General features: G+C 40.7%; 1 pseudogene; it reads left to right on the forward strand.

The window, feature by feature from the left end:
• Window positions 1–6822: 6822 nt before the first annotated feature.
• Window positions 6823–8035, forward strand: LOC102852011 (annotated as a pseudogene).
• Window positions 8036–12788: the final 4753 nt, after the last annotated feature.

The raw sequence follows: 12788 nt of genomic DNA on the forward strand, positions 1-12788 counted from the left end.
GTTCTGTAGTTTCCACACTCAGTTGGGTCACCCTTCTTTGGGATGGGAACAAATATAGACCTCTTCCAGTCAGTTGGCCAAGTGCTTGTTCTCCAGATTTCTTGGCACAACTTGGTGAGCTCATCCACAGCAGCATCTGTTAGCTGAAATATGTCAATTGGTATACCATCTATTCCGGGGACCTTATTTTTTTTGCTATTTCCTTCAAAGCAGCTTGAACTTCTGCCTTCATCACCATAGGCTCTGGCTCAAATGCTATTTCATTAAATTATTCTGTATCTGCCAATTCCTTTCAGTACAATGACTCAGTATATTCCTTCCATCTTCTTTTGATACCTCCTGGATCATTTAACATTCTGCCTAAAGCATCCTTGATTGTAGCAACTCGAGGTTTGAATTTGCTCTTCAGTTCCTTGAGCTTAAGAAATGCTGAACGAATTCATCCCTTTTGATTTTCCAACTCTAGCTCATAGAATTTAAAAAAGGGAGAACTCACTCAGCATTTCTCAAGCTGAAAGAACTCAAAAACAAACTTAAGCCTCATGTTGCAACACGTAGAGATACAATAGGCAAAATCTTGAATGACCCAGAAAGCATCAAAGAAGATGGACAGAATCACTGTAATACACAAAACCACTGTGTCAAAAAGAATTGGCCAACACTGAAATATTTCAAGAAGTATCATATGACCAAGGGCCAACAGTAAGAAAGAAAGTTTAAACTTCACTGAAGGCATTGGTAAAACATAAGTCCCTAGGAATCAATGGAATACCAATTGACATGTTTCAAATGACAGATACAGCTCTAGACATGCTCACCCCCAATCTATACTAGAAAATTTGGAGAACAGCAGCCTGGTGAAGTAACTAGAACAGATCCATATTTTTCCCTCTCCTGAGAAGAGTGATACAACAAGTGTAGAAACTATCTAATAATGTCATTAATATCACATGGAAACAAAATACTGCTGAAGAGCATTCAAAAATGACTAGAACAATACATAGAGAACTACCAGAAGTTCAAACTGGATTTAGAAGAAACTGTAGCACTGATGTCAGATGAATCCTGGCTGAAAGCAAAGAATATCCGAAGAATGTCTATTTGCGTTTAATTGACTATGCAAAGGCAATTGACTATGTGGGTCATAACAAATTATATAAAAAATTAAATCATATAAAATTATAACATTTAGAAGACTGGGAATCCCAGAACACTTGATGATGCTAATAGGAAACCTAGACCTAGACCAAGAAACTATGATCTGACTAGAGCAAGGGAACACTATTGGTTTAAAATCAGGAAAGGTATATGTCAGGGTTGTATCCATTCTCCATACTTATTCAATCTGTATGTTATGCAAAGTGTTCAAGAAGTTGTACTCTATAAAGAAAAATGTAGCATCAGGATTGGAGGAATACTCATCAAAAACCTTTGCTATGTAGATAACACAATCTTGCTTATTGAAAGTGATGAGGATTTGAAGTGTTTGTTGCAAAATATCAAAGAATACAGCCTTTAATATGGATTATGTCTCAATATTAAGAAAGTAAAAGTTCTCACCATTGGATGACTAGGCATCATCATGATAAATGGAGAAAATATTGAAATTGTCAATGACTTCTTACTTAGATTCAACAATCAACACACTTATTTCTGGCTGTCACGAGTTCAAGAGATGCATTGCACTGGTAAAGTTTGCAGCCAGGGACTTCTCCAAATTACTGAAGAGCAATGATGTTAGTTTATGGATTAAGGTGTGCAGGATTCAGGCCATACAATCATTTCCTATGATCATGAGAGCTGGAAAATGAACAAAGATGACAGAAGAAGAAATAATGTCTTTACACTGTGGTGCTGGAGAAGAGTACTGAATATACTACAGACTACAAAAAGAACAAACAGATAGGTATTGGAAAAAGGACAGCCAGAGTGCTCCTGGAGACAAAGATGATAAAGCCTTATCTCATGTACTTTGGGCATGCTGCTGCTGTGGTTGTTATGTGTCTTTGAGTCACCTGCAACTCATAGTGACCCTCTGCACAACAGCTCTGAACCCTCTCCTATCCTGAGCCAATCTCACTCTCTTTGACACATTTATCCCATTGCCCCAGTTACTGTTTTAATCCATCTCCTCTAGGGTCTTTCTCTCTCGTACTGTCCCTCCATCCTTCCAAGAATTATGTTGTTTTCGAAGGACTGGTTCCTCCTGGCAACATTCCCAAAGTATGTCAGGCAAAGCTTCACAATCCTTGCTTCCAAGGAGCAACTTGGTTTCACCCTCTGCAAGTCAAACCTGTTCGTTCTCTTGGCAGCCCATGGTATGCTCAATACTCTTCTCCAGTACCATAACTCAAAAACATTGATTCGTCTTTTGTTGTCCTTAGTCATAGTCCAGTGCCCTGATGCATAACAAGTAATTGCAAAGATTATGTCCCGGACCAGGCACATCTTAGTGTCCAGACTGATATTGTTGTTCTTTAGCACTCTAGAAAGATACCTAACAGCAGACTTTCCCAGCACAATTAATTTGTTGATTTTGTGACTGCTAGTGCCAAGAGTTTTGTTTGTGGAGCCAAGCAAGTTCAAATTGTTAACAATCTCAATCTCTTCCCAGTCTATCATGGTGCTTCAATTGGCCCAATGGTGAAAAATTTTTGTCTTCTTGATGTTGAGTTGCAATTTACATTGAAGACTGTAGCCCTTCTGCAGCAAATGTTTCAGGTCCTCTGCATAACAGGTTGCTGATGAATCTTCTTCCAATCTTGGTTCCATGTTCCAGCTCATAAAGACCAGCCTCCTGAATAATCTGTTCTGCATATAGATTGAAAAAGTATGGAGACAGGATGCATCCCTTAACGCACTCCTTTCCTGATTTTGAACCATGCAGTGTTTCCTTGCTCTGTCGTAACAATTGCTGCTTGGTCTAAGTATAGGCTTCACATGAGCACAATCAGGTGTTTTGGGATTCCTATTCTTCTCAAGGTTAGCAATAATTTGTTATGATCTACACAGTCAAATAGTTTGCATAGTCACATATTTTGCATGTTGTCATCGTTGTTGTTGTTGTTATGTACCACAGAGTCAGAAACAACTCATAGCTAATCCTCTGGTGGGTTTTCAGAGACAGTTAATCACACAACAGGAGATTGTCCATCCTATGTCCACAAGCCATGGATCAGCTTGTGGCCTCTAACTGCATGCCTTCAGAATTGCTAGTACTCTACTTTCAGCCAAAATCTACCTGGCATTGGCTATGATGTCCCAACTGCTATGGCCTCTTCTAAACCCATCTTGTATTTCTGGTTTTTCTCTGTCTATGTACTGTTCAAACCATTTTTTTTATAATCTTCAGCAAGATTCTGGAGAGGGATATCATACTTGGAAAGATGGAGAAAGGCAAAAGAGAGGAAGACTCTCAACCAGGTGTAATTATACCATGACTACAGCAAAGTGCTGGAGTGTGTTAGAGATTGTGAGGATGGCACAGGATAGGACAGGCTGGATAAGATAGGCTAGGATCTGTTGTTCATAGGGTCACTATGATAATATTCAATTTGAGGGCACTTAACAAAGTTAATATACGTTATAATGCATGGTAACCTTTCCTAATGTTTGATTTCCGCAACCTGCTCAAATTCCGAGCACTGACAACAATGGAATAATCCTAACTCCTTGGACGTTCTAGGGCTCCTTGCACAGGGAACTCCAGGACAGAGTTCCCTGGAATCACTCTATGACTCTACATGCCATTTTCATGGGAATGCTTCTCAGTTCTCCCATAGTCCTGCAGCTGTTGGACTTACATTCTTAGAAACCCAAAGGCTTGAATTTAAAATTGCCTAGACCAGCCGGGTTTACCTTATTACAAGGTTACAACCTGATATGTAACCCACAAGTCAGCAAATCATTGCCATTGAGTTGGGACCAATTCATACCTGACCAGCCAGTGAATTTTCAGAGGCTGTAAATTGACAATGGCTCATTTCTCTTACAAAACAACTAATGGATGCAAACCACCTGTCATTAGGTTAGCTGCCCACATTACCTGCTAGGACACCTGAGCTCTCCTACAAGCTCCATTTAACTGTCCAGTGCAGGTCCAAGTAAGGATGGACATCAATTCCAATTCTTCACCACTCTAAGAAAACTAGTTAAAAAAATCCAGTTTTCCCCGAGGTGAGTCAGTTTATATTGGATTATAAAAGCAAAGACTTCATCTTTTTCCAGTCTTCTCAAAGAGTGTAGACCACATTAAGGAAATACAGTAGAAAAAAAAAAGCAGTGTCATAGGTAAATATTATGTTTGTAGCAAAAGCAGAATATAGAGGCCCCGTTTTCCATACTCATTTGTCAAAATTGGTTCTAGACAGCACTTTGCAGTGACATGATGAACTGTGTATGCAACATCCAAGAAAGCCAGCTACATTCCCACACTCAAGTGTCAGAATCAGGGGAGAGTACTTGGAAACCCTCTATTTTCCCTTTTACGGGTGCCTCACAATCTAAACACCCTTGAGATTTATCACAAATGAGAGCAATGCCCAGAAACTTTTTACTTTCCTGTTTGATCTCTTGACAATTCATTGTTATGCATTTCATCATAATTCCCATGATTGAGCACACTTTCTCTCCCCTACAGTTTCTCAATACTCCCTCTTCAGCCACGCCTGGCTCTACTCATTGGTAACCATCCAATGGGTTGTTTGTGTTACTAAAACTAAAGGAAAATAGTAAATTAATCAAGCAAATCTGTTACTTTGTATATTATATTCTTGGTCCCAAGTCATAATTATTCCAATCTGCCTTAAGATGTCCAGGTCAGTCCTAATATGAATTAAAAACAAACAAACAAACAAACAACCTTCAGGTTTCTAACCTTAGTACATAACTGAAGGCCACATTAAGGCGTTAAAGGAAGAGACACAGGTCTGATGTCATAATGAGGAAATAGTGTTTGTCACTAATACTTTCTTGTCACTGGCAATTACCACTGAGTAGTGAAAACATTTCACATCTACCAGCAGGAAGGATATTATATTCTGCCTTCATGGTGAAAACTAACTTTACTCCTGGTAGTTGCCATCAAATTGATTAAAGTGAACCCAGGTACAGAAGGGGTGGGGAAATGCTTCGTGATCTATGCTGTTTGCATGATCAATACTGAGTCCATAGGATTGCTATTGCCTGATTTTCAGCAATAAATTTCAAAATCTTTCTTCCTTTTCTTAGTCCTTACTTCTTTGCAAGAACTTATTTTTCATTATAACAATACATGCAGTTCTACTGAGAGATTGTGGTCATGCTTAAAAGGAACTATCTGGGACTTGAACTCAGGTCTCTTACATAAAAGGCAAGAATTTTGCCATTCAACCAATATCCCTCCCAATAAAGGCATTTATGCAGATGATATAACCTTCCTTGCAGAAAGTGAAGACAGTTTGAAGCACTTACTGCAGATCAAGGGCTGCAATCATTAATAGGAATTGTATTTCAATATCAAGTAAACAAAAGTCCTCACCACTGGGCCACATCATAATAGATGGGGCAAAGTTAAAAGTTGTCAAGGATTTCATTTTACATGGATCCACAATTAATATCCAAAGGAGCAGAAATCGAGAAATCAAAGTTTAAAAAAAGCAGGTATGTCAGTTTAAGTAGTAAGATATACCTGAGCCAAGCCACATTCTTTTTCGGTTTCTTTCTATGCATCTAAAAGTTGGACAATAAGGAAGGATGACAGAAGAAGAAAAGATGTCTTTAAGAAGAAGAATAGATGTCTTCAAATTGTGGTACTGGAGAAGAGTGTCAAATAGCCCATGGACTTCCAAATGAGTGTCTTGGAGGAAGCACAACCAGCGTGCTCCTTAGAGGCAAGGATGGTGAAAGTTGGTCTCATATACTTTGGACATGTTGTCATGAGTGTCCAGTTCCTGTATGAAGAAATTATGCTGTGAAAGGTAGAGGTTCAGAGAAAAAGAGGAAGACCTTTCACAAGATGAATTGACACAGTCACTACAACAGTGGGCTCAAGCATGAGGAAAGCTTGAGGATGACTCAGGATAAGACAAGACTCAAATCTTTCATTCATAGCATGACTTAGTTGCCTCAATGTTACCTAACAAGGACATTGAGTGGTCTCTATCTTGTTGTGATCATTTCATAAGGTCTTCAATAACTGAATTTTCTTACATACAATTATTAAAAGAGGCAATTTCAGATAATCTCTTCTCCTGGTGTTATTCTTCTATTATCTTTCTACCCTTCATTCTTTTAGCCAAATTGATATAAAAAAGGAACATCATCTATACTTGGAAGTGGGTTTTTTTTTTCAACATAGGTTAGAAGAATATAAAATAAAACTTCCAGAAACTGCATTTCAAATTAACACAGCTCCTCAGTGTCCTGTTGTGCCTAATAAACTTTCAGCCCTAGAAATTCCTCTGTCAGACTAAGTGATGCTTCATGGCTCAATAGAACATTTTCATTCCCACCCAGTGTTAATCTACTGCCAGAAATGTATGTGACTGCTTTTAAAAGGACTCCAACATGAAGTTCAAAGAGACAAAATCTGTAACAGGAAATGCCTGAGAATGTTTCTCTGTCAGACAGAGAGAGCTCAGGCTCATTATGAAAGGTCAGGTTTCAGATTCACCATAGCAACCTCTAGAGATAAGTATCTAGTATGTGAGTGACATGCTGACATCACAGTTTTGCTCTTTAAAACAGGAGCAGAAGTCTCTTGAGTCATCTCCACGCAGCTTTGTAAAGCCTGGTCCTATAATCTACCCTCATCTCTCTGGTATTTGCAACCCTTCCAACAAGATGCCTGAAAAAGTGTCCCGTGGAAAGGAGGACATGGAGACCTTTGTCTTTCAGGCAGAGATTGCCCAATTCATGTGTCATCTCATCAATACCTTCTATTCCAACAAGGACATTTTCTTAGAGAGTTGATTTTTAGTGCTTCTGATGCATTGGACAAGATTTGCTGAGAGCCTGACAGACCCTTCCAAGTAGGGCAGTGGGAAAGAGCTGAAAATTGACATCATCCCTAACCCCCAGGAACGTACTTTGACTCGTGTGGACACAGGCATTGGCATGACCAAGGCTGATTTCATAAACAACTTGGGAACAATTACCAAGTCTGGTACCAAAGCATTTATGGAGGCTCTCCCGGCTGGTGTAGACATCTCTATGATTGGTCAGTTTGCTGTTGGCTTTGATTGTGCCTGTTTGGTGGCAGAGAAAGTGGTAATGGTCACAAAACACAATGATGAGGAGCCGTATGCCTGGAGTCTTCACGTGAGGGTTCCTTCACAGTTCATGCTGACTATAGTGAACCCATTAGTCAGGGTACTAAAGAGATTTTTCACCTTAAAGAACAAACAGAGTACGTAGAGGAGAGACAAGTCAAAGAAGTAATGAAGAAGTACTCACAGTTCATAGGCTAACCCATCATCCTTTATTTTGAAAAAGAATGAGAGAAGTAAATCAGTGATGATAAGGCAGAATAAGAGAAAGGTGAAAAAGAGGAAAATAAGGATGATGAAGATAAGCTCAAGATTAAAGATGTGGGTTCAGATGAGGAGGATGACAGTGTTCAAGACAAGAAAAAGAAAAACAATAAAATTAGGGCAAAATACATTGATTAGGAGGAACTGAATAAGTCTAAATCCATGTAGACCAGAAATCTTGATGGCATCACACAGGAGAAATACGGAGAGTCCTACAAGAGCCTTACTAATGACTAGGAAGACTACTTGACTTGTCAGGCAAGCGCTTCTCAATAGAAGATCAGCTGGAATTCAAGGCATTGCTCTTTATCCCTTGCTGGGCTCCCTCTGATATCTTCGAGAACAAGAGCATTAAACTTTATGTCTGCCATGTGTTCATCACGGACAGCTGTGATGAGATGATGCCAGAGTATCTGAACTTCACCCATGGTGTGATTGACTCTGACCCTAAACATTTTTCAAGAAATACTGCAACAGAGCAAAATCTAGAAGGTCATACTCAAAAACATCAAGTAGTGCCTTGAGCTCTTCTTTGAGTTGCTCAACTTCACGATCAACACACTTAGCAGCAGCAGTTAGAAAATCAAAAGACAAAATGCTCTGGGAAAATCTGCTGTCAGGGACCTCTACAGAGTACTGAATAGCAATGATTTCAGTCTAGAGACTATGGTGTACCTATTGCAGACCATGGTCTTCACAATTTCTTGCTATATATTAGGAATCTGGACAATGACTAAGGATGACAGAAGAAGAATCTATGCCTTCAAATTGTGGTGCTGGAGAAGAGTCTAAAGCAAACATGTTATGGACTGCCAAGAAAAAAAAATAGATCTATCTTGGAGAAAGTGAAACCAAGTTTTTACTTGGAGGCTAAGATTTTGATGCTCCATATCACATATTTTGGGCACATGGTCAGGATAGACTGGTCTTTAGAGAAGGGCATCATGCTTGGAAGGGTGGAGGGGCAGCGCAGGAGAAGGAGACCCCAGAAAAAATGGATTAATACAATAACTCGGGCAATGGGGGTTGGTGTGTCAGAATTAGTGAGACTGGTTCAGGACAGGGCAGGGTTCAGAGCCACTGTACACACGGTCATGATGGGTTGCAGGCAACTCAATGGCACATAACAACAACAACATATGACAGAACCTATTAATGAGTACTGTGTGCAACAGCTCAAGGAGTTTGATGGGAGAGCTTGATTTCCATTACCAGTGGAGGGTCTAGAACTATCTGAGAATAAAGGAGAGAAAAAGAAAATAGAGGAGAAAAGGCCAAGTTTGAGAACCTCTGTAAGCTCATGAAAGGAATTTTGGATAAGAAGGTTGAGAAGGAGACAATCTCTCATAGATTTGTATCTTCACACTGCTGCCTTGTGACTAGCACATATGGCTGGACAGCCAATATCAAGCAGATCATGAAAGCACAGGCCCTTCAGGACAATGCTACAGTGGGCTATATGACAGCCAAAAAAGGACCTAGAGATCAACCCTGATCATCAATTGTTGAGACATTGAGACAGAAAACTGAGGTGGACAAGAATGATAAAGATATTAAGTACCTGGTGGTGCTGTTGTCTGAAACTACAATACTCTCTTCTCACTTCTCCCTCACTTCCTCCAACCACATCTACCACATGATCAAGCTAGGCTTAGGCATTGATGAAGATGAGGTGACAGCCGAGGAACCCAGTGATGCTTTTCATAATGAGATTCCCCTCATCAATGGAGTGTGATGAAGATACTTCTTGCATGGATGAAGCCAATTATAATTTTCTACTGTAACATACCCACCCTACCCCACCACCTCCCATATAGCATCTTTGTGGCTCCCACAGCAGCCTTGAGTCTCCATCTCCCACCTGGCTCCATCAGCTGATAGCTAATGTCTTTCTTGTCCTGTGTGCAAGGAAGGATGTAAGGGCCTCTGGTCTCATCCCCTTCCTCAAGAATGAGGTTGGATGTTGTGTATTGTGAGTTTTCTTTATTTTGTTTTGAAATTAAAGTATGCAAAATAAAAACGATGGCATTAAAAATAAACAAAAATGACAATGGGGCAGAAGCAAGAGTCCCTTATTAGTATTCCGAGGTTAAAATGATACTATGAATGGGAATTATGCAGATATAGAAAGCCGCTTTTACATAGTTTAAATCACTGCTAGAAATAAAAGCAGGGAGTATGTTTCTAGTATGCATCCTTTTGTTGGGTGAAAAGTAGTGTGCTGTAGCAGATAAAATTTAGTGATATTTCATTATATATATTTATAATTTAGCTGCCAACTGATACGTCACCCTTAACAACGATAAAATATAGAGGAAACACTGCTTGTTTGTAATGATACCATAAGCTTAGGTCTTTGTAATCTCAGCTCTTTCAGTAGCTATTAGAAAACTATGGGTTATTCAGTTGTTGTTGTTATTGTTATGTGCCATCAAGCTGCTTGTGACTCACGCCCAATAGCTCTGAACTTTGCTCTACCCTGAGCCAATCTCACTGTTTCAGACACTCCTACGCTCATTACCCTAGTCATTGTGTCAATCCATCTCACGCAGGGTCTTCCTCTCCTGTGTTGTCCCTCGATCCTTCCAAGTATAAAATCTTCTCCAAAGACTGGCCCATCTGGGCTGCATGACCAAAGTATGTGAGACAGCATCTCAAAATCTTTGCCTCCAAGGTCCTGCAATTGATGGAGCTACAGCATTGAATGGGCAATAAGGTTTACTGTATTCTATTTATGCACATGTGAATACAAATGGTCTCATTGGGGCCAGGCACAGTGGGGTTTGTGGTAATTTTTGAAGGTGACCTTTTCCGCCTCTTTTAGTCACCTGTTGTTGTTGTTGTTATGTGCTGTCAAGTCGCTTGCGACCCTAAACTCCGCTCTGTCCTGTGCCAATCGCACCATCTCTGACACTCCCATCCCAATTATCCCAGTCACTGAATCAATCCACCTCATAGAGGGCCTTCCTCTCCTGCGCTGTCCCTCCACCCTCCCAAGAATGATGTTCCTCTCCAAGGACCAGTCTCTCCTCACAATATGTCCAAAGTATGTTAGACAGAGCTTCAGAATCCTTGCCTCCAAGGAGCCACCTGGTTTAACCCTTTCCAGGACAAATCTGTTTGTTTTCCTAGCAGTCCATGGTATTCTCAATACTCTTCTCCAGCACCACAGCTCAAAGGCATCAATTCTCCTTCTATCCTCCTTGGTCATTGTCCAACTCTCTGATGCATAACAAGTGATTGCGAAGACCATAGCCTGCATCAGATGCACCTTAGTCTCCAGAGAGACACCATTGCTCTTCAGTACTTTGGAAAGGTCCCTAACAGCAGACTTTCCCAGGGCAATGTGTCTTTTAATTTCCTGGCTGCTGGTGCCAAGACTGTTGACTGTGGAGCCAAGCAAACTAAAGCTGTGTACAATCTCAATCTCTTCACCATCCATCCTGATGCTGCCAATTGGTCCAGTGGTGAGAATCTTTGTCTTCTTGACATTGAGCCTCAATCCATATTGGAGGCTGCAGTCCTTGACATTCTGCAGCAGGCGCTTTAGGTCCTCTTCAGTTTCAGCAAGCAGGGTTGTGTCATCCACATAATGCAGGTTGTTGATAAATCGTCCACCAATCTTGACCCCACATTTCTCCTCATAGAGCCCAGCCTCCCAGATAATCTGTTCTGCATATAGGTTGAAAAGGTTAGTCACCTAGTGCTGCTATATCAGAAGTACCACAGTAGATTATTTTAACAAACAGAAATGTATTCTCTTACAATGTAGAAGGCTACACGTCCATACTTAAGGTGCCACTTCTAGGAGAATATTTTCTCTCTTATTGTTGTATGTGCCATCAAGTTGCCTATGACCCATAGCAACACTATGTACAGGAACTCTGAAGGCTGCCTTGTCCTAAGCCAGTCTCACTAATTCCAACACACCAACCCCCATTGCCCAAGTCACTGTATCAATCCATCTTATCTAGGGAGTCTTCCTCTCCTGCACTGTCCCTCTACCCTTCCAAGCATGATGTCCTTCTCAAAGGACTGCTCTCTTCTGGTCACGTGCCCAAAGTATGTGAGATGGAGCTTCAAAATCCTAGCCTCCAAGGAGAAACTTGATTTCTCTCTCTCCAAGACAGATCTCTTGGCGGCCACAGCGTGTTTTCACCGCCTGGGAGTCCTTGAACGTAAAAATCATGCAATATTATTCAAAATGGGTGACCCTGGAGGACATGATGCTGAGGGATATATCTCAGTCACAAAGGGATAAATGCTATATGGTGCCACTGTTGTAGAATGAGGCTGACATCGGGGTGGGGTAAGACTGAGGAAAACTGGATAAATTGTGTTTACTGCATTGAAGTCTATGAGGGAGAGAATAGTTTAAAAGTATTATATTTTAGGACATTATGTTTATTATAAGAGTACAGAATGAGGGTTACAGAGTGGATTATATATGGGGTGGGGTGGGGTGGTGGGGGTGTATGGGGGGATTGTGTACCAATGAAGGAGTTTTTCTTTTGCTTTTCAAGGAGAGGAGCAAACGGGGGGGGGGGGGGGGGGGGGGGGGGAGAAAAGTGCAACAATGAATGAATGGAATTCCAAAATCTCTGTAGATGTTCATTGAAATGAAAAATAAATAAATTAATTTTTAAAAAAAGAATCCAGCTTCTCAAATAATTTGCTCAGCATACTGGTTGAATAGGTATGGAGAGTGAATATAATATTGAGGCCCTCCCTTCTTAATTTTAAGCCATGTAGTTAGGTACCAGCAGTCAGAAAATCAGGAAATACGCTGGGAAAGTCTGCAGCTAAGTACCTCTCCAAATTACTGAGGAGTAATGATGTCATTTGGAGGACTAAGGTGTGTCTGTTTCAGGCCATGGCCTTTCCAATCACTTGCTATGCAGCTAAGAGCTGGACAATGAATGAAGATGACAGAAGAAGAATCTATGCCTTTGAGCCATGGTATTGAAGAAGAGTACTGAACATGGAGTGTCAAAAGAACAACAACAGGAAAAAAAATTGTCTTCAAGAAAGGATGGCCAGAATGCTCTTTGGAAGCAAAGATGATAAAGCTTCATCTCACATGGTTCTGGAAGGTTGCTTTGTTTGTTGTTTGTTATGTGCCGTTGGGCCGTTTGCGACTCATAGTGACCCTATGCACAACAGTCCTAAACCCTGCTCTATGCTGCGCCAACCGCACCACCTCTGACACACCCATCCCGATTACCCCAGTCACCAAATCAATCCATCTCATAGAGGGTCTTCCCCTCCTGCGCCGTC

Source organism: Elephantulus edwardii, unplaced genomic scaffold (assembly GCF_000299155.1).
Source record: "Elephantulus edwardii isolate Elephantulus edwardi_28Jun2011 unplaced genomic scaffold, EleEdw1.0 scaffold00010, whole genome shotgun sequence".
In the NCBI taxonomy this organism is placed as follows: Eukaryota; Metazoa; Chordata; class Mammalia; order Macroscelidea; family Macroscelididae; genus Elephantulus; species Elephantulus edwardii.